At 43.5% G+C, this 25,308-nt stretch overlaps 1 protein-coding gene and 1 long non-coding RNA gene across 2 annotated transcripts in view; one reads left to right on the top strand and one right to left on the bottom strand.

Annotated features, from left to right (window-relative positions):
- Positions 1 to 25,308, bottom strand: part of VPS13D (vacuolar protein sorting 13 homolog D) — a 225,904-nt gene that overhangs the window by 23,656 nt on the left and 176,940 nt on the right. The gene's annotated exons all lie outside the window — the stretch shown is intronic.
- LOC141171537 (uncharacterized) lies at positions 846 to 23,291 on the top strand. The gene is made up of 3 exons (XR_012252337.1): positions 846 to 1,003; positions 1,696 to 1,843; positions 23,167 to 23,291. It is a non-coding gene; the product is annotated as an uncharacterized lncRNA (long non-coding RNA).

Here is a 25,308-nt window from a genome sequence, read left to right as displayed (position 1 = left end):
GCAGTATTAATTCCAAAAAATCACTTTGCGTAGTTATATTCTACCTGGTCTTTCAGTCATAGGGGTGGACTTCCGCTGCTTTCAGTCACAGTCACATCATCAGTACTTTGATTGATCCACAGTACTGGCCCGACGTCACGGGAATCTTCTGTGTAATTCCGTGCTTGCGCAGTGACGAGCAGCTCCCCGAGCATGCGCACTAAATCTGGGTGTATGTTCCCAGCTTCATTTACTGTGCGCGGATGCTTTGTAGCAGTGGCGGTATCTGAGCGGCAGAGACACAGTCAGTGCAGCGGGGAAACAGCGCGCGTACTGCATTTGTACCACTCACAATTGCAAAGTCACAAAGCCAGTGACCGGCAGCAGCTCCAGAGTATGCGCACACAATAAATGAAGCACACCCAGATTCAGTGTGCATGCTTGGGGAGCTGCTCGTTTTGCGTTTGGGTTCTATTTTTTGGGGAATCGCTCAAGAATGGTAGGTTTTAGAGCAGGGCTGGACTGTCCATCTGGCATTTCTGGCAAATGCCAGAAGGGCCGGTCCCTCTATTGGGCTGTTTGATCTATCGTCACCTTCACTCTTTCTTCAGCAGCATGCAAGCCAGCCAGCATTAGCTTGCCTCGGTCAAACGATCGCGCTGTACAACTGAAACCAGCAGAGCCAGAGGGGATGAGCTGTGCTGTGCTGCCCCTGCTGGTTTCAGCTGTGCAGCGCGATCGTGTGAGCAAGGCAAGCTAATGCTGGCTGGCTTGCATGCTGATAAAGAGAGATTCGAGGTGACGATAGATCGAGCCTCTATATCAGGCGGGGCTGTCCGGGAGACGTCGGCTCCCTCCTTCCTATATATAAAGGTATTTGTGTCTTTGATATGTGAATATATTTGAATATTGTTGCCTCGGGACTGGGGCAGAGAAAGCGCTTGTGATCCCCGGCTTGATGACGTCATCACGATGCTGATGTCATCACACTGCTGCTAGTGTCGCAGAAACACATCGGGCACCGGTGAGCACTCTATCAAGGAGCCGAAAATTAAATTTTTATCATTATGGATGAGTGGGGGAGTGGGTTTAGGGACATAATGGGGGGACAATTGTGAAAGGTGTCACAGGGAGGGGGGGGTGTTACTTCATTCAGAGAGCCAGTGTGTGTGTGTGTGTGTGTGTGTGTGTGTGTGTGTGTGTGTGTGTGTGTGTGTGTGTGTGTGTGGGGGGGGGGGTGGGGGGGTGGGGGTGGGGGTATTTTGCAGAGGGTCAGTGTGGGGGGATATTTTGGAGAGGAGCAGCGTGGGGGAATATTATGGAGAGGGGTAGTGTGGGGGGCATATTATGGAGAGGGGCAGCGTGGGGGTCATATTATGGAGAGGGGCAGCGTGGGGGTAATATAGAGAGGGGCAGCGTGGGGGGAATATTTTGGAGAGTGGCAGTATGGGGGGGGGAATATTTTGGAGAGTGGCAATATGGGGAGATATTTTGTACAGGTGCAACGTGGGGGGAATATTATTGAGAGGGGAAGTGAGGGGGGATATTTTGCAGAGGGGCAGTATGGTGCGATATTTTGAAGAAGGGCAGTATGGTGAGATATTTTGGAGAAGGGCAGTGTGTGTGTGGATATTTTGTGCAGGAGGCACAGTGATTATTCAGGGGAATAGCATAGGAGATATTTATGCGGCAGTATAATGATACTTTTATTTTAAGGGCACCATGTTGAAGATGCTGCTGAAGATGGAGAAGAGGGAAATCTGGAGAGATGAGTTTTAGACGCACAATCTCATCATGGCGGCTATACTACATGGAGACAAAAGGGATGGGAACGACGTCAATCAGAGAATATGTCACCTATAAGGTATCCGGATGTAAATACTTATTTGTGATACTGCCTATGTCTCGTCTCATCAGTACTGTGGTTCCCGTATGATCCAACTGCTGATGATGACTGCTAACAACTCCCAGTATCTCCTTACATTGTTAAAGATATCCTGGGAGTTGTAGGTTCATGCGTTACAATTGTACATGGGCTAAGCTTGGTGATTTATTCATGTACTAACAGTGGTTCTGGCGCTGCATTCATGTACGGACTGTGGTTCTGACGCTGCATTCATGTACTGACTGGTTCTGACACTGCATTCATGTAATGACTGTGGTTCTGACGCTGCATTCATGTACTGACTATGATTTTGATCTTGTACACATTTAGCAATCCAAAAAGTGCTTCATTGCTATGTTTAAACTTAAAATACCTTAAAGCTTAGTTTTGAAATAATAAGGAGAATTTGGGGAGATTCTCCTCAGTTTCTGCTTCAAAAACTCAGCTTAAATTAGTGTATGTCCACACTAATTTTGTGGAGCAGTAACTGAGCAGATTCTCTCCAAATCCTCCTCAAATATTGGTTCTATAGATGTATTAATGTACTGATGGAGGTTCTGGTAATGGATTCATGTAAGTAACCTTTTAAATTTTTTGTGGCCCTTGGAATTGGCTTAGTATGGCAATGCAGCCCTTGGATCAATAAATGTTGTTCACCCCTGCTCTATATGTTACCTCTGCAGCTAGTCAACAGGACAGCAACTCGCCCACTCCTGCCTATATAGCATGGCTGCAGGGTCAGAAACTAAGCAGCAATTATCGTGAGTACACAGAGCACTGGAGCTGCAGTGTCAAGAGGCAAGCATTTTTAAGTTCTTAATAAAAATAAAAAAATTGAGGAAATACACTGCTCAAAAAAATAAAGGGAACACTCAAATAACACATCCTAGACCTGAATGAATGAAATATTCTCATTGAATACTTTGTTCTGTACAACGTTGAATGTGCTGACAACAAAATCACACAAAAATCATCAATGGAAATCAAATTTATTAACCAATGGAGGCCTGGATTTGGAGTCACCTCCAAAATTAAAGTGGAAAAACACACTACAGGCTGATCCAACTTTGATGTAATGTCCTTAAAACAAGTCAAAATGAGGCTCAGTATTGTGTGTGGCCTCCACATGCCTGTATGACCTCCCTACATGACCTCCCTACAACGCCTGGGCATGCTCCTAATGAGGTTGCGGATGGTCTCCTGTAGGATCTCCTCCTAGACCTTGACTAAAGCATCCGTCAAGTCCTGGATAGTCTGTGGTACAACGTGATGGATCGAGATATGATGTCCCAGATGTGCTCAATCGGATTCAGGTCTGGGGAACGGGTGGGCCAGTCCATAGCTTCAATGCCTTCATCTTGCAGGAACTGCTGACACACTCCAGCCACATGAGGTCTGGCATTGTCCTGCATTAGGAGGAACCCAGGGCCAACCGCACCAGCATATGGTCTCACAAGAGGTCTGAGGCCCTCCAAAGAAATGCCACCCCACACCATTACTTACCCACTGCCAAACCGGTCATGCTGAAGGATGTTGCAGGCATCAGATTGCTCTCCATGGCGTACCCAGACTCTGTCACGTCTGTCACATGCGCTCAGTGTGAACCTGCTTTCATCTGTGAAGAGCACAGGGCGCCAGTGGCGACTTTTCCAATCCTGGTGTTCTGTGGCAAATGCAAAGCATCCTGCACGGTGTGGGGCTGTGAGCACAACCCCCATCTGTGGACGTCGGGCCCTCATGGAGTTGGTTTCTAACCATTTGTGCAGACACATGCACATTTGTGGCCTGCTGGAGGTCATTTTGCAGGGCTCTGGCAGTGCTCCTCCTGTTCCGCCTTACACAAAGGCAGAGGTAGCGGTCCTGCTGCTGGCTTGTTGTCCTCCTACGGCCCCCTCCACGTCTCCTGGTGTACTGGCCTGTCTCCTGGTAGCGTCTCCCGCCTCTGGACACTACGCTGACAGACACAGCAAACCTTAATGCCACAGCTCGCATTGATGTGCCATCCTGGATGAACTGCACTACCTGAGCAACTTCTGTGGGTTGTAGAGTCCGTCTCATGCTACCACGAGTGTGAAAGCACAACCAACATTCAAAAGTGACCAAAACATCAGCCAGAAAGCATTGGTACTGAGATGTGGTCTGTGGTCCCCACAAAGATTATGGTCAACCACATGTGACATAAATAACATATGGGATCTTAAAGGGAACTTGACAGCTGATACATGGTGCCCGATCCATGGGCAGCATGTATCAGCCACTGGCTGTATGATTTCAGCCATATATGTGCTAGTATTCTCTTGATGTTTGAGATGTCTTTTTTGTTATAAAAAAAAATAAACTGCTGTTATGCCTGATATCTATAACTGTTTGCATCTCTGACATCATGTCAACAGCACTGTAGCCAATCAGATAGCTGCTGAGTTGCTTGATTGGGTACAACGCTGTTGCATTTTAGAATTTTTCATAGCGGTTTCCATGATGGGATCTGGCACCCAAAAAATGTAATTTGCACATACCCTAAGTGGTATGTACTCAAAATTAGCACCAGTGCAAACTACAGGTTCCCGACCCCATACCCCCATAACTTGTCAAAGAAAAAAGTTATGGGTCCCGGAAATCGGTAAGAAATAAAAAAAAATTGCATATAATAAACGCAGCATATACATTTGTCATTGTCACAATTGTCTTGACCGAATAAAGGTCACAAACTGCCGACCGGAGCAGCGCCGAAAACAGATGAAGATGACGGCTGGTAAATATAACACATGGGTCAGAGATCTTAGATTACTGTGACCGCTCTAGCGGTAAAATGGTTAGATGCATTCAATAATATTTTAATAATGATATTTTATTAAATTACTCTAGCCTTTAAAGTGATGATCAAGGACTTGAAAATGATCGCCTATCTGTAGAATAGGTGATCAATACTGTTCAGTGGGTATCTGACTCTTTGCATCCCGGCCCATCAGCTATATGAAGAGGTCGAAGCAGTATGGAGAGCGCAGCATCCTCTTCATTACCTACGAGACCCAGCTCAAGAAATTCATATACAGTTGCTTGCGAAAGTATTCACCACCTTTGGCTTTTTACTTATTTTGTTACATTATTACCTGTGCTTAAATATTTTTGTAATAAGGTCTAAGTTGGTAAAGTGAGAAAAATCTAGGCATACATTAAATTTATGGGATCAAATAATTAAAACTTGGCATGTGCAGACGTATTCACCCCTTTTGCTATGAAACCCCTAAAAATTTCTGGCACAAGCAATTACCTTCATAAGTCACATGATTAGTGAAAGGAAGTCTACCTGTGTGCAATCTAAGTGTCACAGTTTTGTCAGTATATACACTTTACCTTTTCTGAAAGGCCACAGAGGCTACAACACCATTACGCAAGAGGCTCCACTAAACAAACAACACCATGAAGACCAAGGAGATCTTCAAAAACACCATGAAGACCAAGGAGATCTCCAAACAAGTCAGGGACAAAGTTGTTGAGAAGTACAAGTCAGGGGTTGAGTTATAAAAAAAAATATCCCAATCTCTGATGATCCCCAGAGCACCATCAAATCCATTATCATCAAATGGAAAAAAACATGGTACCACAACAAACCTGCCAAGAGAAGGCCGCCCACCAAAACTCTCAGCCCAGGCAAGGAGGCCATTAATCAGAGAGCCAGCACAGAGACCAAAGGTAACCCTGAAGGAGCTGCAGAGTTCCTAAGCAGAGACTGGAGTATCTGTCCATTTGACCACAATAAGCCATACACTCCATACAGGTGGCCTTTATGGAAGAGTGAGCAGAAAAAAGCCTTTACTTACAATTTTTGTGTGTAAGGCTCATTTTGAGCTTGCCAAAAGACATGAGGGAGACTCCCCAAATGTATGGAGGAAGGTGCTGTGGTCAGATGAGACCAAAATTGAACCTTTTGGCCACCAAGGTAAAAGCCATGTCTGGCGCCAAATCAACACAGCTCATCACCCCAAGAACACCATCCCTCCAGCGAAACATGGTGGTTGTAGCACCATGCTGTGGGGATGTTTTTTGGCAGCAGGTAAAGGAAAAATGGTTCGAGTTGACGGAAAGATGAATGGTACAAAATTCAGGGATATTCTTGAGCAATACCTGTTTTAGTCTGTCAGTGATTTGAGACTGGGATAGAGGTTCACCTTCCAACAAGACAATGGCTCAAACCATACTGCTAAAGCAACACTCGAGTGGTTTAATGGGAAACGTGTAAATGTTTTGGAGTGGCCTAGTCAAAGCCCAGACCTTAATCCAAATGAGAATCTGTGGTCAGACTTGAAGATTGCTGTTCACCAGAGGAAACCATGTAACTTGAAGCACAGAGACTTGCAGTTGTAATTGCTGCAAAAGGAGGCTCTACAAAGTACTGACTTTATGCACACTGAAGTTTTTCAGTTATTTTGTCCTATTGGTTGTTTGCTTCACAAGAAAAAGAAAAAAGAAAACCAAATCTGCACAGTTGTAGGCATGTTCTTTACATGAACTAATGCAAACCCTAAAAAACAGTGAAATATGAGGTTATGAAATAGGAAAACATGAAATCTGCCAATGGGGGTGAATACTTTCGCAAGCCACTGTATATATAAATACTCTACTCCCTAACTATAAGAAAAATGAAGGTTAAAATTAAAATTTGACTAAAGTGCAGACCATTTAACCCTAATAAGGATCTGACTGTCCGCGGGTGCTGTGTCCACATCTGAGTCACACGACCGGACCAATTTGCATGTATATAATGCATACTTTACTCCATACTGAACAGTGTGTTCTGTCTTTCATAAAGGAAGAAGAAAAATCACTGCAAGTATGTTGAAATAATACTAAAAACATGTGTTTCTCAACAGCAGGGAGAAATGGAGGAGAAAAAAAAAACATCCAAAAACATTATTTAGTTTTTCTCAAGTCAAGAATAGAAAAATAAGCAATTGGAAACGACTACAGAGAGGGGTAGTGGATCTGGAGAAGGAACACACATGCTTGTCAGGGCTCTCGCTGTAACGGTTATTGAAAGATGCCTTTTATGAATAGCTGGAGTGTACATTACATGCAGTGTGAGAGGGTTAAATAGCGCAGCCTCAACTCTTTATAAACTTTTGCCCTTTGGATGTGTACTTATTGGCTGCGGTACAAGTTTTCAGCTGTATAACACGCCTTAACTATATGGTTCAACTGCCGGTCAGGCTTAGGGGCTGGCAGTCGGCCAAACCACAATCAACGTGACACACATACCCCCCTCCTCTTCTTCTCAGATCATCCTTTAGCTTTCTATCTCTGATTCAACCTAGTTTTTTTCCCCTTCATTCACTTAAGGGTGAAAACTTAAGAGACTCGATATCATAAAAGCTACAATTATTGGCCGCGGCCGGCCCACGCGGGGTCCTCTTGTTTGGCAAGTAAGCGAGCAGTGCTCTAGAGGATTGTGAGGTCCCTAGTTCAGTTTACTGTACTTCTGCGTTCTTTGGAAGTTGAAGAGTTCAATAAGAGGGCAAAAGGAGAGGACAAGTGTAAAACGCTATCCCAGCAGGCATTGGAATTCAATATGCGGCCTCTCGTCTGGCAATGAAAACATTAAGGCTTAATACTGCGGTATTTTTATCAGGAAGTCAAGTCATTAGGCTTATTAGATGTGGGAGGTCATGAGAAGATTCATGGAAAATAGACGGAGATTGAAATAGAAGTCTTCCTGTTTAGTGAGGAAATCGGACATCCTCAATTACTATTTTTTTTATTATCTGTTGACTATGTAGAACCAATGTGGTTAATAATCTAATTTCCCTATCATACACTAAAGACAATCTCAAGTAGGCTATTAATATATTTTTGGGATGAAGGAAAAACCAGAGAACCAGGAGGAAACCGACCAAACTCAAGAAGAACATACCAACTCCATCTAGATGCTGACCTTGGAATGGAGCCCAAGAGTCCTCCGTTTCAAGGCAACAGTGCTAACCATTAAGCAACCATCGACAATATATCAAATCATGACTACCAACCCAAAGCATGGTATCAAGTAGACTTGGTTTCTCCTATTTTCCATGGAAATTTGCTTCCTAGGATAAAAAAAAAGTGAAGGATCGTGTGAATAGAACAGAGATACTCCAATATGTCTGAAACTCTCTGTGTGGACAGCATTGTGGCTCAGTAGTTAACTCTGTTTTGTAGTACCGAAGTCCTAACTTCAAAACCGACTACTCCATGCTACAAATGCTTTTAATACTCATCATTATTGGCAATAATTAGAGACCAGCTTAGGAGAGAGGCTGACAAGTGCAATAAAAAAGTAGTATCACAATAGACTAAAATAGGCCATCCATGTTTGATTAGAGGTGGTCTGATTGCTGGACCCTAAAATCCTTAGTTGTAGGAAAGTGCCATGTTGGTTCGGCTGAGCTAATTCTGGTAGCCTGTATAGTTGGCAAGAAACTGATGGTAAACCTGTCCATTAATAGGAGATCTTGCCTCATCATCAACATTGGTATTATCGGATTCAGAAATACCATGAATGCCCAATGTCTGACTATAGATGATACAAAGATAACAGTCAAAATGGGACAGGTTAATGAACACTACCCTGTGCTTTAGAGGGGTATTATGGTCAGCCAAGATGCCGGCAACTAGTTGAGGATAGGCAAATTAATAAAGCCACTGGACAAAGTCTTCAACTCATTTCACTAGCGAAGAATACACGGCTCATATATAGTTTGGACTTTTCTGTGGTAACATACGAATGCGAAACCTGGACAATACAGAAATAAGACAGAAGAATGGACACCTGCGAAATGTGGTACTGGAGAAGGATGTTATCAATACTATGGATGTCAAAAAGATCAAAGAAGTTGATTTTGGAACAAATAAAGCCAAACGTATCACTCGAAGCAAGGATCACCAAGCTACGCCTTGCCTACTTTGGACACATCATATGAAGAGAGCAATCACTGGAGAAGAGTATCATGGTCGGATAAATAGTAGGAACAAGGCGAAGAGGAAGATCAGCAACCCGATGGCTTGATACAATCAAAATAACGGTGGAGAAGACCGTGGTGGTCCTATCTAGACTTGTGCAAGATTGATCTTCCTACAGATCTAGCATCCATCAAGTAGCAATGGCTCGGGATTGAGCCGAAGGATGATAGAATAAAAAAAAAAGAAGGAGAATCAGTTTCTGAAATTGGACCTTCACTGATGACATTGGTGGCATATCCTAGCAATATGTTAAGACGGTCTTTAATTGATGAGCAACGTTTTGTTTCGCTCTGCACCAAGCGAAAAGCGAGGAGGAATATATTGCAAAGCAGATGATTTGCTCATATGAACATTGTGCAAGACATGCTCGACCACTTTAATAAAAGGATGCTAAATCTCACTACACGTATGCGCGGATTAGATGACTGGTGTACCATGGCTCAGAATAATGTCTTTATACGATTGTTTTATAGATTCATGTTTAAAAGGCTGCACTTAAATTACTCGGAGCGACATCTTTCAATGAGTTTTCTGCACGTAGGCTACAAAAGTGAAGCCTTCAATGTGAAGCAGAGTGTGTTGGGGGCTTAGACACTCAGCAATCAGGGTTTCCAAAAATAAATATATGTAATCACTAAGCTATGAACACATGTGCATCGGGTTGAACAGGGATACTGAATGGAAGATCTATGCGGTGGAAGTTCAACTGGCTTCATCTCTTTCATCTCATCATACTAGTGATCCCTAACTACGTATGGTCATACATACAAAGCTAAAGCTAAGAATTAGTTTGTGCATGCGGTAGATAGCAGATGGGTCCTAAAAAAAAGTATGAAGACAGGCAGCTATCTCAAGCTTTTCACGGTAAATATCAATGCGACTCCCCCATACACAGATGTGCTCCTGTGCTCTCCGAGAGCTGCTGCCATCGGGCTGAATCCTTCTCTTCCTCGATGCAATCTATCGGGGAAGAGTTGCAAGGTCCCATACACATTAAATGAAATTAATAATGTAATGTATTTACAAAGTTAATACATTTTTCATACAGATCATAAACAGTATAAATGAGTGAAATGTTGGACATACCCTTTAAATCCATAAAATACTAGAAAGTGGGACAGAAACTGTTCTAGAGAGATGAAAGAAGGTGAAGATATAAGAACTAAACCGTAAAGAGGACCTGTCAACTGTTCCTTACATTCCCATATAATAACTGTTGGGTGTCCCTTCCTATAACTCAGCACTGTACATTGTAAATTGACATCTGGGCGTTGTCATTTCATTACCTTGTCAGAGGGGTGTCTGCCTTGGTCAGTACTGATTGGACAAGTGTTGGAACATGTCCCCAACTAGTAACTCCCGGCAGTCAATTTATTCATAAATTTCTAGAAAGATTAAGAGGGGAAGTGCACAATGTGGAATTCTAAGAAAATATGCTACAGAAATATTAAAGGGGTTGGATACATAACAAATGTGTTGGTGACATGGCACTTACAAATGTATAAGTATTACAGGTTCTTCTTCAAAAGTTGGTCGATGCTGAGTGTTCAGCTCTTCTTCTCTCAAAATACAGGATGATGGATCAACATGTGATCGGATCATCAGCCTCCTCCAATAGAACATCACAGATTGTTCTATGCGAAAGCAGACTTTCAGTTGGAAGAGGATGATGGACAGGTAGGAGCACTTGCTCTTCCACCAGCTGCCACCGGCCATGTCTAGGACTCAGGGTCAGTCTATTTGTAAAATCCCAATGGTCAGCCACTCGAAAAAAACAGGGCTGTGGAGTCGAAGTCGGTGCCCACCATTTAGGTGGAGTCGGAGTTGGAGGCTGTATAAAATGGACCGACTCCGACTCCTTAAGTATAGAATAAATTGGGTGCAGTAATTCAATGCAATTTGTGGGGAATATTTTTTTCATAAGAATTTGGGAAAGTTATGAAATGTCCTATAAATGTCTGTCCTATTCCTGATCTAAGGGTCTAGACTTTTAGCTGAGAAAAATGTGTCCTACCGTAAATTTATCACTTAAACATGAGCCAAGTATGAGGGAGTCGGTGTCATGGAAATTGAGGAGTCGGAGTCGAAGGTTTGGCTTACCGACTCCACAGCCCTGCGAAAAACCACAACAGCCATTGTTCTGGCATGTGCCCGATTAGGAAGGCAAATTGATAGCCTCTTGGAACTGGACTATTGGGAATAGACAAATCGGTTCCAGACTATGTACTAAACGTGTAAATCAAAAAGATGTATACAAGCATAAAGGCATTTTTTATTAGCACATTATTGCTCATGAGGAAGTCAACAAGCAGGAATGTAGGAGAACAATGTGACCTCTACCATCAATATAACACGAAAAGAAATATGCCTGGTGGCCTGAGCAGAATGGGATACCTCTTCCTGCTGCTATGTCCTCAGTTTATTGCCAACAAACATAAAACAAAAAATAGAAGTACGTTTTCATTAGTCTGAGGTTACGAAAATATTTTTTTCCTAAAAAGAATGTCAGTAATGACTGCGGTACTTATTTCAGAGCCGTACCTAACTGCGCGAGGGACAACAAACAGCTTGGAAGCTATTTACTTAGAAAGCACATACCAAATTCTTCAGCGCAATCTCCAGGTAGCTCCACGCATCCCACCGCACGGTGAGCCAATTACAACACCGGATATTTACAGTATGTCTAAGCACATATAAACTGGTCCAATATTATACACTGTGTGCAGAATTATTAGGCAAGTTGTATTTTAGAGGATTATTTTTATTATTGATCGACAACTATGTTCTCAATCAACCCAAAAGACTCAAATATCCAAGCTTAATATTTTTGGATGTTGGAGTGCTTTTTTTTTTAGATTTGGGTTTCTTAGGAGGATATCTGTTTGTGCAGGTAACTATTACTGTGCAGAATTATTAGGCAACTTAATAAAAACCAAATATAATCCCATCTCACTTGTTTATTTTCACCAGGTAAACCAATATCAGTGAACAAAATTTAGAAATAAACATTTCTGACATGCAAAAACAAAAACCCCAAAAATTAGTGATCAATATAGCCACTTTTCTTTATGATGACACTCAACAGCCTTCCATCCATAGATTCTGTCAGTTGCTTGATCTGTTTTCGATCAACATTGCGTGCAGCAGCCACCACAGCCTCCCACTGTTCCCAGAGGTGTACTGTTTTCCCTCCCTGTAGATCTCACATTTTATGATGGACCACAGGTTCTCTATGGGGTTTAGATCAGGTGAACAAGGGGGCCATGTCATTATTTTTTCTTCTTTTAGACCTTTACTGGCCAGCCACGCTGTGGAGTAGTTGGATGCATGTGATGGAGCATTGTCCTGCATGAAAAATCATGTTTTTCTTGAACGATACCGACTTCTTCCTGTACCACTGCTTGAAGAAGTGGTCTTCCAGAAACTGGCAATAGGTCTGGGAGTTGAGCTTCACTCCATCCTCAACTCGAAAAGGTCCCACAAGTTCATCTTTGATGATACCAGCCCATACCAGTACCCCATCTCCACCTTGCTGGCGTCTGAGTCGGAGTTGAGCTCTCTGCCCATTTCATCAGTCCATAAAACCTTTGAAAAATCAGTCTTAAGATATTTCTTGGCCCATTCTTGACATTTTATCTTATGTTTCTTTTTCAAAGGTGGTCGTTTTTCAGCCTTCCTTACCTTGGCGATGTCCCTGAGTATCGCATACCTTGGGCTTTTTGATACTCCAGTAACGTTGCAGCTCTGAAATATGGTAAAACTGGTGGCGAATGGCATCTTGGCAGCTTCACGCTTGATTTTCCTCAATTCATGGGCAGTTATTTTGCGCCTTTTTTGGCCAACACGCTTCTTGCGACCCTGTTGCCTATTTGCCATGAAACGCTTGATTGTTCGGTGATCACGTTTCAGAAGTTTGGAAATTTTAAGACTGCTGCATCCCTCTGCAAGACATCTCACAATTTTGGACTTTTCAGAGCCCGTCAAATCTCTCTTCTGACCCATTTTGCCAAAGGAAAGGAAGTTGCCTAATAATTAAGCACACTTTATATAGGGTGTTAATGTCATTAGTCAACACCCCTCCTCTTTACAGAGATGCAAGTCACCAGATTTACTTAATTGGTAGTTGGCTCTCAAGCCTATGCAGCTTGGAGTAGGATAACATGTATAAAAAGTATCAAAGTGATCAAAATACTCATTGCCTAATAATTCTGCACACAGTGTAGAACGTGGGGCCACCGCAAAGGTACAGGTGCTTCTCACAAAATTAGAATATCATCAAAAAGTTAATTTATTTCAGTTCTTCAATTCAAAAAGTGAAACTCCTATATTATATAGTCATTACAAACAGTGATCTATTTCAAGTGTTTATTTCTGTTAATGTTGATTATTATGGCTTACAGCCAATGAAAACACAAGTCATTATCTCAGTAAATTAGAATACTTTAACAACGTGAAAAAGGACTTTAAAATCCAAAACGTTGGCCTACTGAAATGTATGTTCAGTAAATGCACTCAATACTTGGTCGGGGCTCCTTTTGCATCAATTACTGCATCAATGCTGCGTGGCATGGAGGTGATCAGCCTGTGGCACTGCTGAGGTGTTATGGAAGCCCAGGTTGCTTTGATAGCAGCCTTCAGCTCGTCTGCATTGTTGGGTCTGGTGTCTCTCATCTTCCTCTTGACAATACCCACTAATAACAGCTGATCGGCAGGGGTGCTGGACCCCGACCAATCTCACATTGATGACCTATCCCAAGGATAAGTCATCAATGCTAAAAGTAGTGGACAACCTCTTTAAGGCCGACCCCTGACAAATAACCCCATAGCATCATCCCTTCTCTAAACTTTACAATTGGCACAATGCTGTCAGGTAACATTCTCCAGGTATTCGCCAAACCCAGACTCATCCATCAAGATGTTAAATAGGGATGTGTGATCCATCACCCCACAGAAGACAATTCCACTGCTCCACAGTTCTGTGGCAGCGACCTTACACCACTCCATCCAACATTTCAAATTGAGCTTGGTGATGTAAGGCTACATGCAGCTGCTTGGCCATGTAAATCCATGCCATGAAGCTCCAGACACTGTTTTTGTGCAGATATTAAAGACAGAGTAGGTTTGAACTCTGCAGTCATGGGGTCAGAAGAACATAGGCAACTTTTATGCCCTCTACTCCTGAGCACTCGGTGAGCCCGCTCTGTAACGTTTTGTGGTCTTCACTCTGTAGCCGAATTGCTCCGGTTCCTAATCGCTCACGACTTTTCAATAATACCACTCGTAGTCGATGGTGGAATATTTAGAGGGAAGAAATTTTCCAAAATGACTTGATATAACTGCGACATCCTACGACCGGACCATGCCCAAATTCAGTGAGTGCTTCAAAACAACTCATTCTTTGACAAATATTAGTAAAGGCAGACGGCATAGCGAGGGGCTGGATTTTATGCGCCTTGAAAAACTTCAATGATAAAGAGTCCCAATACTTTTGTCCGTAGTGTGTATATTTCGGGAGATATTCCTAATGTATACCTTCTACGGAGCCTTAAATATGTGCACGCATGAAATAATGGGAAGGCATCTTTTGATTTTTTGCAGCAAATGACATTTGGTATTTTCTCAAGAAAAATAAATATAAAAGTCAATGTAAGAATTCGGGCGAGCCACATTCCAGAAACCATCAAAATATAAAAAAAAAAAATCAACTTGCATAAAATCTCATTAAACTGGAACAACGGAGACAGCGAGAACTAGACAAGGTGTTCAGGAATGTAGCAAGCACACCGAATTAAAGGCACAGGGCCAAGCAAGCCGAAATCCAGCATGATCCAATATGAGAAGGTGTTACTTTAATATCCCTGTCGAGATTTAGCTGCCATGTCAGGACTGATGCATGAAATGTTATACAATGGTCGTCTAGCCAGATGTCAAACTCCTTTTCTGTGATCTGCTGTTCCAAGCTCTGAGTAATTCTCACCTTCAGTCATGTAGATAGGATATTGTCAGAAGAGCTTTATTACAGGCACCCTGAGATATTGCACACGAAAATGCCAGGTGTCCGCTGTAGTGGATCATTTAGAGAAATCCATGTATTCAATCATTTGGATTTGCTGGAGTCGGGCCAGTGGGAGTCACTAGGTGAGTACATTACCTGGATCTATTTTACCTTTTTATGAAGGTTTCACCCTATGGTCTGGTGTGCTCTGTGTCTCTACAGTAGTTATCTATATGTGCGTAGAGGCAGAGACCTGTCAGTCCAGAGCAGCAGGCAAGGAGAAGCTGCCGGGGACCTGCCTAGTGATTTGCAGGAGTCGGGCCAGTGGGAGTCACTAGCGACCTTATTTTATCACTAGTGATTTGCAGGAGTCGGGCCAGTGGGAGTCACTAGCGACCTTATTTTATCACTAGTGATTTGCAGGAGTCGGGCCAGTGGGAGTCACTAACGACCTTATCATTTTATCACTAGTGATTTGCGTGAGCCGGGCAAGTGGGAGTCCCTAGCGACCTTATAATTTTATCACTAGTGATTTGCTGGAGTCGGGCCAGTGGGAGTCACTAGGTGAGTACATTACCTGGATCTATTTTACCTTTTTATGAAGGTTTCACCCTATGGTCTGGTGTGCTCTGTGTCTCTACAGTAGTTATCTATATGCGCGTAGAGGCAGAGACCTGTCAGTCCAGAGCAGCAGGCAAGGAGAAGCTGCCGGGGACCTGCCTAGTGATTTGCAGGAGTCGGGCCAGTGGGAGTCACTAGCGACCTTATTTTATCACTAGTGATTTGCAGGAGTCGGGCCAGTGGGAGTCACTAGCGACCTTATTTTATCACTAGTGATTTGCAGGAGTCGGGCCAGTGGGAGTCACTAACGACCTTATCATTTTATCACTAGTGATTTGCGTGAGCCGGGCAAGTGGGAGTCCCTAGCGACCTTATAATTTTATCACTAGTGATTTGCTGGAGTCGGGCCAGTGGGAGTCACTAACGACCTTATCATTTTATCACTAGTGATTTGCGTGAGCCGGGCAAGTGGGAGTCCCTAGCGACCTTATAATTTTATCACTAGTGATTTGCTGGAGTCGGGCCAGTGGGAGTCACTAGTGATCTTATAATTTCATCACTAGTGATTTGCTGGAGTTGGGCCAGTATGAGTCACTAGCACCTTAGAATTTCATCACTAGTGATTTGAGGGAGTCGGGCCAGTGGGAGTCACTAACGACCTTATAATTTTATCACTAATGATTTGAGGGAGTCGGGCCAGTGGGAGTCACTAGCGACCTTATCATTTTATCACTAGTGATTTGCCGGAGTGGGGCCAGTGGGAGTCACTAACGACCTCATAATTTTATCACTAGTGATTTGTGGGAGTCGGGCCAGTGGGAGTCACTAGTGACCTTATAATTTTATCACTAGTGATTTGCGGGAGTCGGGCCAGTGGGAGTCACTAGCGACCTTATAATTATATCACTAGTGATTTGCCGGAGTCGGGCCATTGGAAATCACTAGCGACCTTATAATTTTATCACTAGTGATTTGTGGGAGTCGGGCCAGTGGGAATCACTAGCCAATTTTGTAAAATTTTAATTTATTCCAAGAGAGGATTATTGATATGTGTGGGGGAATGCTCACCAATTAAGACCACGGTGAACACAGGCCTGTTCAGAGGACCCCCAGGTATTAGAACCGGACAGTATATTTCAGACACTAGCTGTATGATTTCAGCCAGGTATGTTTGACTCTGGAACGCTGCAGCGCTTAAAAGCCGCGAAGGACCAAGCCGCGCTGCAGACTAGTCGGAAAGGCAGGTCCCCGGCAGCTTCTCCTTGCCTGCTGCTCTGGACTGACAGGTCTCTGCCTCTACGCGCATATAGATAACTACTGTAGAGACACAGAGCACACCAGACCATAGGGTGAAACCTTCATAAAAAGGTAAAATAGATCCAGGTAATGTACTCACCTGAACGAGTTATGTAGGCACAACTCCTGTAAAAGGTCAATGATGAAAGATGCTGCTCCGTGGCTGCGGGGATGAACTCCACCAGGATGCTTAAAGGAAGAGACAATTCACAGTTTGGGCTGCGGCGAAATAAAAATCCTTGATCCAATAGGGCAAAGAAGCGTTTTTATTCACAACGCGTTTCCATGCCGGACTGGCATCTTTCTCAAGTGTAAAAGCCAACTGTACACACGCGCATGTAGGCAGAGGCCTGTCAATCCAAGGCAGGGGGTGGGGAGAAGCCACCAGTCACCCACCTGTCTAATTAGTATCCAGAGTGGCTATTAAACCATGTTTTTCTCCGAATTTCTCCAGCATTTCAGAGTTTAAAGGGGTTTTCCCACGAACAAAAGTTGATTTTAATCAATAGATCTTGGAATAATAATAACTTCCACAATTGGATGTGTTTAAATAAAATGTTCCTGTGCTGAGATAATCTTATAAATGTGCCCCTGCTGTGTACTGTGTAATGCCTGTATCTGACAGAAACATGGTCTGATCATACCACATCTCCTGGGCAGGGGGAGGGGGGGGGGGGCAAAAGAGAATACAGGTACTACAACATGGGATCACAGCTGATTCTTTCTTTGAAGTAAAACATTGCTTATAAAAAGGCAGTGAAATGTTTTACATCACAAAAAGAATCAGCTGTTATCCCCTGCTGTAATGTCTGTATTCTCTTTTGTGTCCTCCCCTGCCCAGGAGATGTGGTATGATCAGACCATGTTCCTGTACGGTCAGACACGGCCATTACACAGTACACAGCAGGGGCACATTTATAAGATTATCTCAGCACAGGAACATTTTATTTAAACACATCCAATTGTGGAAATTATTCTTATTCCAAGATCTATTGATTAAAATGAATTTTCTTTTGCGGGAAAACCCCTTTAACATATATGGCTGTGTTCATACAGCCAGTGCTTGATACATATTGCCCATGGATCGGGCTGCATGTATCCGAGGTCAGGTTCCCATTAAATCCTGCTTTTTCTATGTCAACTTTCGGAGCTGCAAGTTTGGGGCTCAGTGGACCTTTCCTGTAAATCATGTTCTTTCATCCCCTCCTTTATTTTCTTCCTCCCAAAGTTGTGCAAGATTTAAGAATATATAATTTCGGAAGGGATATCCTCAAGGATATAGAGCAGGGTGTGTGTGACTAATAATGTCGCTCTGACCACTGGTACATATCCAGAACACTGAGTGAATAGCAGAAAACAAAGGAATAACACATGACTGTAGCCTTTGTTCGCAGTCTGTATCCACGGAGCATCAGCAGCAACAGTCAGTTGCACATAGGTCTGCATGGTAACTGTATACCAAAAACGGCAGGAAATTTTCCATGTATTTGCAAATCTTAGAGATGGCAGGAAGGGAGGGAAAGAGTAGACATGAATCTAAACAGAACTGCCCACCCCCTGTAGCTGTATCCCCCCCCCAAGATCCAGATGTGATCAATGTACATCTAGTACAGCACCATTAGCGTTGTTAATAATAAAAAAGAAACACTATAATACTAACAGTATGTGTTGTACAAAGCAATGAGGATCATTTGAGCTGTCTGCTGTGAAGCAAACAGGATACATTTACAGTAGATTAGCAGGAGTTATTTCTTTCCCTCGGCATAAATGTAGCATGTGTCACTCGGCACAATGCAGCGGTCTTATTGAAGTGTCCCGGGCTCATCAGGATTGCATTGCGTAAAGAAATGCAGATGTCTCGCAGGTATTTTGGCAACTGCACTCTACCCTGAAATGTGGTTCCACCGTCATGTGGGGTTACTGGCTGAACTCTGCCTGAACCGGAGCAGAATATCATTTACAGTACACACAAACAATTGTGCTATGATCACCTGCTTCAGAAGGAGGGTTCAAAGTAAGTTCGTGTCCCCGCACACCTTTTCCCCCCTCCCTTCACAGTACATTTCCTGAAAACAACCAGAGCGAGCCTCGGAAAGGAAAAAGGATGGAGACAAATATAGAGACCGGGTGCTGCACCAAAGCAGCCACGTAGACCTGAAGATCCTGGAACCAAGGATGGTAAAACATGGCCCAAAACCCAACTGGAGAAAATGTACCGTTCTGCCAGATGTGATGATATTGGACCTGTACACAATATAATAACCCAGTATAGAGAGTCAGATCTGTGTACCCCATATGGCCACCGATTAAGAATTACATACAGCCCAATGAAAACAATGGACTGTCAGTTTAATGCACAGACATGCTGATCCTTCAGAGTAAAAAAGAATTACCGTATTTTTCGAACTATAAAACGCACTTTTTTCCTCCAAAGTTTTGGAGGAAAGTAGGGGGTGCATCTTATAGTCCGAACTATACATGTTCGTACTATATACTGTGGCTGTGGATGGTGGGGAGTGTGGGAGGGAGCGGCAGCGGTGGATGAGCAGGGCACAGGAGGCAGCTGCCGCCTGCTGCAGTCTATGCTGTGCCAGCTGCTAAAGAAAATGAATACTCACTGCTCAACACGCCCATGGGCGTGGAGAGCAATGAATATTCATTTTCTTTAATAGCGCGCACACTGTAGCCGCAGCACGGCTCCTGCAGCAGCCGGCGGTCTGTGTGCCCGCTATTAAGGACCATGAATATTCATTGCAATCCACTCCCATGGGTTGTAGTGAATATTTATGGTCTTTAATAGCGGGCACACAGACCGCAGAGCGGCAGCAAGAACTGCGCTGCGGCTACAGTGTGCGCGCTATTGAAGACAGTGAATGGTCACTGCTCCCCACGCACGTCCCGGCATGGGGAGCAGTGACTATTCCAGCACAGCATATCACTGTGTGAGGGCGCATGGCAGGGATGCCATGCTCGGCTCACACAGTGAGAGTGTCGGCAGCAGAGCGTGACAGCGCTGGAGGAGAGAGGAGGGGAGTATGATTGTTTATTTTTTTTTGTGGGCAACGTCATGCGGATCAGAGGGTGCCAAGCATACCAGGATCAAGGGACCAGAGGGTGCCAAGCATGCCAGGGATCAGAGGGTGCCAAGCATACCAGGATCAAGGGGTGCCATGCATACCAGGATCAAAGGGTGCCATGCATACCAGGATCAAAGGGTGCCATGCATACCAGGATGGGGGATCAAGGGGTGCCATGAATACCAGGATGGGGGATCAAGGGGTGCCATGCATACCAGGATGGGGGATGAAAGGGTGCCATGCATACCAGGATGGGGGATTGGGGTGCCATGCATACCAGGATGGCCACGTACACCAGGATGGGAATGAGGGCCAAGTATACCAGGATGGGGATGAGGGCCACGTATACCAGGATGGGGATGAGGGCCACGTATACCAGGATTGGGATGAGGGCAACGTATACCAGGATGGGGATGAGGGCCATGTATGCCAGGATGGGGATGAGGGCCACATATACCAGGAAGGAGGGGCCATACATACCAGGATGGAGGATATTGGGGGACATTACCCCAATACCAGTGTCAGCAGCAGACCCCCTCCCCCTTAGCAGGGCATCATGACCACATTTTTTGCTTACATTTTTTTCTATTTTCCTCCTCTAAAACCTAGGTGCGTCTTATGGTCCAGTGCGTCTTATAGTCCGAAAAATACGGTATGTGGCTGCTCTATGCTCTGGCAGAAAAGGGCCTATTTATTTGGCTTGAAGACGGTAGTGTTTATTTAAAGGTTATGTTTCACGTACAGTGATCACATTTACAACATGTATTTCTTTACAAAACATTGTTTCTTTCTCTGGAGAAATATCGCTCTTAAAACAACAACCTTAGACGGCGATGAAATAGTTTAGGATGAGTTATGTGGTTCTGACGTGTTAAAATGCTTTAAGCCAACTTTCATATCAGCAAGTCTTTCAGCGGCTCCTGAGGTCTGAGTCATTATGCCGCTAATGAGGACATGGCATGATATAGGAAGGATATACATGTGTTACATTTTAAAGGTCCACAAGATATTCTGATCTGATGCTTTTTACACCCACTCTTGACATTTTGCAGTTTTTATCAAACCCGTAATATCGTTTGAGGAGCCGAAATTATGAAGGCAGATGCAATTTTTTTGCAGACATGAAAATATTTTTATAAGGCTGTGTGCCCACGTAGCGTTTTTCAAGCGTTTATGCTGCGGAATTTCCGCAGCATAAACGCTTGTTAAACGCTACGTAATCCGCACCCCATGGTCCCCAAGGGGATTCCGCATGTTCTATGCACATGCTGCGGATTTTTCCGCAGCGTTTATGCTACGTACAAAAATCCGCAGCATGTCATTTAATTTTGCGGAAGCGCAGCGGAACTCCCGCCATTGACTTGCATTGAAACGCACAGAAACCGCGACTGTACATTTTTACAAGCGGCTTCTATGCGTCTCTATGTGCGGATGGTACCCAGTTCTGGAGGAGAGGAGACTCTCATCCAGACCTGGGTACCATTGTACCTGTAAAAAAACAATAAAATAACAAATAAAGTTTATACTCACCTGTCCGGCGTCTTCTCTCTGAATGCCAGCAGCGCTGAAGGACCTTCGGTGACGTCACAGTCATGTGACCGCAGGCCCTTCACCGCTCTGTCTCGCGATATGCCGGCAGCCGGGAACCAGACAGGAAGCAGCGCTGCAGCCACGCCGGGGCCTCCGGGGTGAGTATAGCTTTATTTGTTTTAATTTTTACGGTTCACACTGTATAAATCCATGCTGTTTGCATGGATTTATATAGTGTGACCTAGTTGTCAAGCACTTTCCAAGTGATGCTATCGCCTGGAAAGCGCTTGTCAATCTGCATGCAGAAACGCATGTGAATCCGCATGTATTCTGCAGGAAAAACGCATGCACAATCTGCATGTGGATCCGCAGGTATTCTGCAGGAAAAACGCATGTGAATCTGCATGTGGATCCGCAGGTATTCTGCAGGAAAAACGCATGCACAATCTGCATGCGTTTTTTCTGCCAGGGAGATGCAGAAATGCTGCAGAAATTTTCTGCTTCATTTCTGCATCGTGGGCACATAGCCTAAATGTCTTTTTGCATTTGCCTCATGACCCTGATGAAGCCCGTAAGGGTGAAACTTGTTGGAAGGCTTGTTCTCTATTTTAATAGCACTTTGTTCCTAACACCATTAGACATTACAAAATAGGATACCACCCCTGATGGTTACATAATGGACGGCCATCCTTGTGCTTTACACTGTTATACAATTTGAGGCTATTGCAGCTATACACCTATGTAGCTACAAACAGGTAGACCTATCCATATATTACAACTGAATTATTCAACTAGTGCAGCAATGTGACCGCTTAGGATATATTCAAACATAGATAAGACCAATAAGGAAAAGACTGTAATTTTAATGTGCACTTTAACATATGCTTTGCACTAGTTATTTGTATCTTTAATTTAACAATTGGGTAAAATGGGATTTTTGGCCTTTGGCTATTGGATTTAAAATGTTTCTCCAAATAGGCTCTTTGATGAAACTCACTAAAGGAAAGGGATAACATGGAGTGTCATCGAATTGGCTAAGGGATCACATGATGGGGGAAAACTACCTAAAATATGCAGGGGTAACACAATTCACAGCTGCCTAAAGGAAAATTATTTTACTATAAATGTCTAATAAATATAACATATGCATTAATTTAATAAAAAGCAAGATCTGCTTTTATGCTTGAATTTTTTTTTTTATTATTCATAATGCTTCTGTATCCACTTCGCAAGATTACACTATAAGTGAATATTCAACTGGGGAAAGAACAACCTTTTCATAAAAAGACTCTCAGTTTGAGTTAGGCATTTTCTTCCATTCACCCTAGGACAACTATTTAGGCAAATGCCAAGATTTAAAAGGTTTTTTTTCCCCTGTGTGCTAGTCCAAAAGGTAAATTGACTTAGATTATCCAGAATGTGGCATCTTTCCAGTAATTATACAAGGGTCCGAAGTCTTTAGTTTGAAGTGTTATTCTCACTAGCTGTAGTCAGGAGTACACCGCCCCCTAGCCTCCCGACTTCCTGCTTGCCAGGGGGTGGTGTGCTCCTGAGGATTTACATTTTTTCAAGTGGCACAGATGAGCAGCTGGCCCAAATTGCCAAATTGTACACACTCCAATGCCACAAGCACAGGCAACTTTACATTTTTAGCATCGGAGGAGCGCAAGGCACAGATGTTGGTCAGATTCAGTGATATTTCCAGCTTTAGAGCAGGGCATGCAAGCTGTATAGCAAAGGCTTACTAGGTGCTAAACTCATTGACGGTAATCTAGACAATGAAAAGTAATTATAGAATTAAAAATTGCACCGTTTTGAGAAAAGGTAAACTGAAAAATTGCTTATTTTTACAGGCAGGTTGTACTATTACAACCTCATCATCTCTCGCCTCGACTACTGCAACCAACTACTCTGTGGCCTCGCCTCTAACACTCTTGCACCCCTCCAATCTACAGTTATATGAAAAAGTTTGGGCACCCCTATTAATCTTAAGCTTAATGTTTTATAAAAATTGGTGTTTTTGCAACAGCTATTTCAATTTGATATATGTAATAACTGTTGGACACAGTAATGTTTCTGCCTTGAAATGAGGCTTATTGTACTAACAGGAAATGTGAAATCTGCATTCAAACAAAATTTGACAGGTGCATAAGTATGGGCACCCTTATCATTTTCTTGTTTTAAATACTCCTACCTACTTTTTACTGACTTACTAAAGCACTTTTTTTGGTTTTGTAACCTCATTGAGCTTTGAACTTCATAGCCAGATGTATGCAATCATGAGAAAAGCTACTTAAAGTGGCCACTTGCAAGTTGTTCTCCTGTTTGAATCTCCTCTGAAGAGTGGCATCATGGGCTCCTCAAAACAACTGTCAAATGATCTGAAAACAAACATTATTCAACATAGTTGTTCAGGGGAAGGGTATAAAAAGCTGTCTCGGAGATTTAACCTGTCAGTTTCCACTGTGAGGAACATAGTAAGGAAATGGAAGAACACAGGGACAGTTCTTGTTAAGGCCAGAAGTGGCAGGCCAAGAAAAACATCAGAAAGGCAGAGAAGAAGAATGGTGAGATCAGTCAAGGACAATCCTCAGACCACCTCCAGAGAGCTGCAGCATCAACTTGCTGCAGATGGTGTCACTGTGCATCGGTCAACTATACAACGCACTTTGCACAAGGAGAAGCTGTATGGGAAAGTGATGCAAAAGAAGCCGCTTCTGCAAGCACGCCACAAACAGAGTCGGCTGAGGTATGCAAAAGCACATTTGGAGAAGCCAATTTCTTTTGGGAAGAAGGTCCAGTGGACTGATGAAACCAAGATTGAGTTGTTTGGTCATGCAAAAAGGCATTATGCATGGCGGCAAAAAAACACAGCATTCCAAGAAAAACACTTGCTACCCACAGTAAAATTTGGTGGATGTTCCATCATGCTTTTGGGCTGTGTGGCCAATGCCGGCACCGGGAATCTTGTTAAAGTTGAGAGACGCATGGATTCCACTCAGTATCAGCAGATTCTTGACAATAATGTTCAAGAATCAGTGATAAAGTTGAAGTTACGCAGGGGATGGATCTTTCAGCAAGACAATGATCCAAAACACCGTTCCAAATCTACTCAGGCATTCATGCAGAGGAACAATTACAATGTTCTGGAATGGCCATCCCAGTCCCCACACCTGAATATCATTGAACATCTGTGGGATCATTTGAAGAGGGCTGTCCATGCTCGGTGACCATCAAACTTAACTGAACTGGAATTGTTTTGTAAAGAGGAATGGTCAAAAATACCTTCATCCAGGATCCAGGAACTCATTAAAAGCTACAGGAAGCGACTAGAGGCTGTTATTTTTGCAAAAGGAGAATCTATTAAATATTAATGTCACTTTTCTGGTGAGGTGCCCATACTTATGCACCTGTCAAATTTTGCTTCAATGCAGATTGCACATTTTCTGTTAGTACAATAAACCTCATTTCAAGGCAGAAACATTACTGTGTCCAACAGTTATTACATATATCAAACTGAAATAGCAGTTGCAAAAACACCAATTTCTATAAAACATTAAGCTTAAGATTAATAGGGGTGCCCAAACTTTTTCATATAACTGTATCTTAAACTCTGCTGCCCGACTAATCCACCTGTCCCCCCGCTATTCCTCGGCCTCTCCCCTCTGTCAATCCCTGCACTGGCTCCCCATTACCCAGAGACTGCAGTTCAAAATCCTAACCATGACAAACAAAGCCATCCACAACCTGTCTCCTCCATACATCTGTGACCTAGTCTCCGGGTACTTACCTGCAAGCAACCTCCGATCCTCACAAGAACTCCTTCTCTACTCCCCTCTTCCCACAATCGCATACAAGATTTCTCCCGCGCATCCCCCCTACTCTCTGTACCCCAACACATCAGACTCTCGCCTACCGTGGAAGCCTTCAAAAGAAACCTGAAGACCCACCTCTTCCGACAAGCCTACAACCTGCAGTAACCATCACTCCACCAT

Source organism: Phyllobates terribilis, unplaced genomic scaffold, assembly GCF_046119375.1.
Source record: "Phyllobates terribilis strain yellow unplaced genomic scaffold, ASM4611937v1 Scaffold_12__6_contigs__length_324123572, whole genome shotgun sequence".
In the NCBI taxonomy this organism is placed as follows: Eukaryota; Metazoa; Chordata; class Amphibia; order Anura; family Dendrobatidae; genus Phyllobates; species Phyllobates terribilis.
The sequence above is the reverse complement of the archived record's forward strand: the minus strand, read 5'-3'. Positions and strand labels throughout refer to the sequence as shown.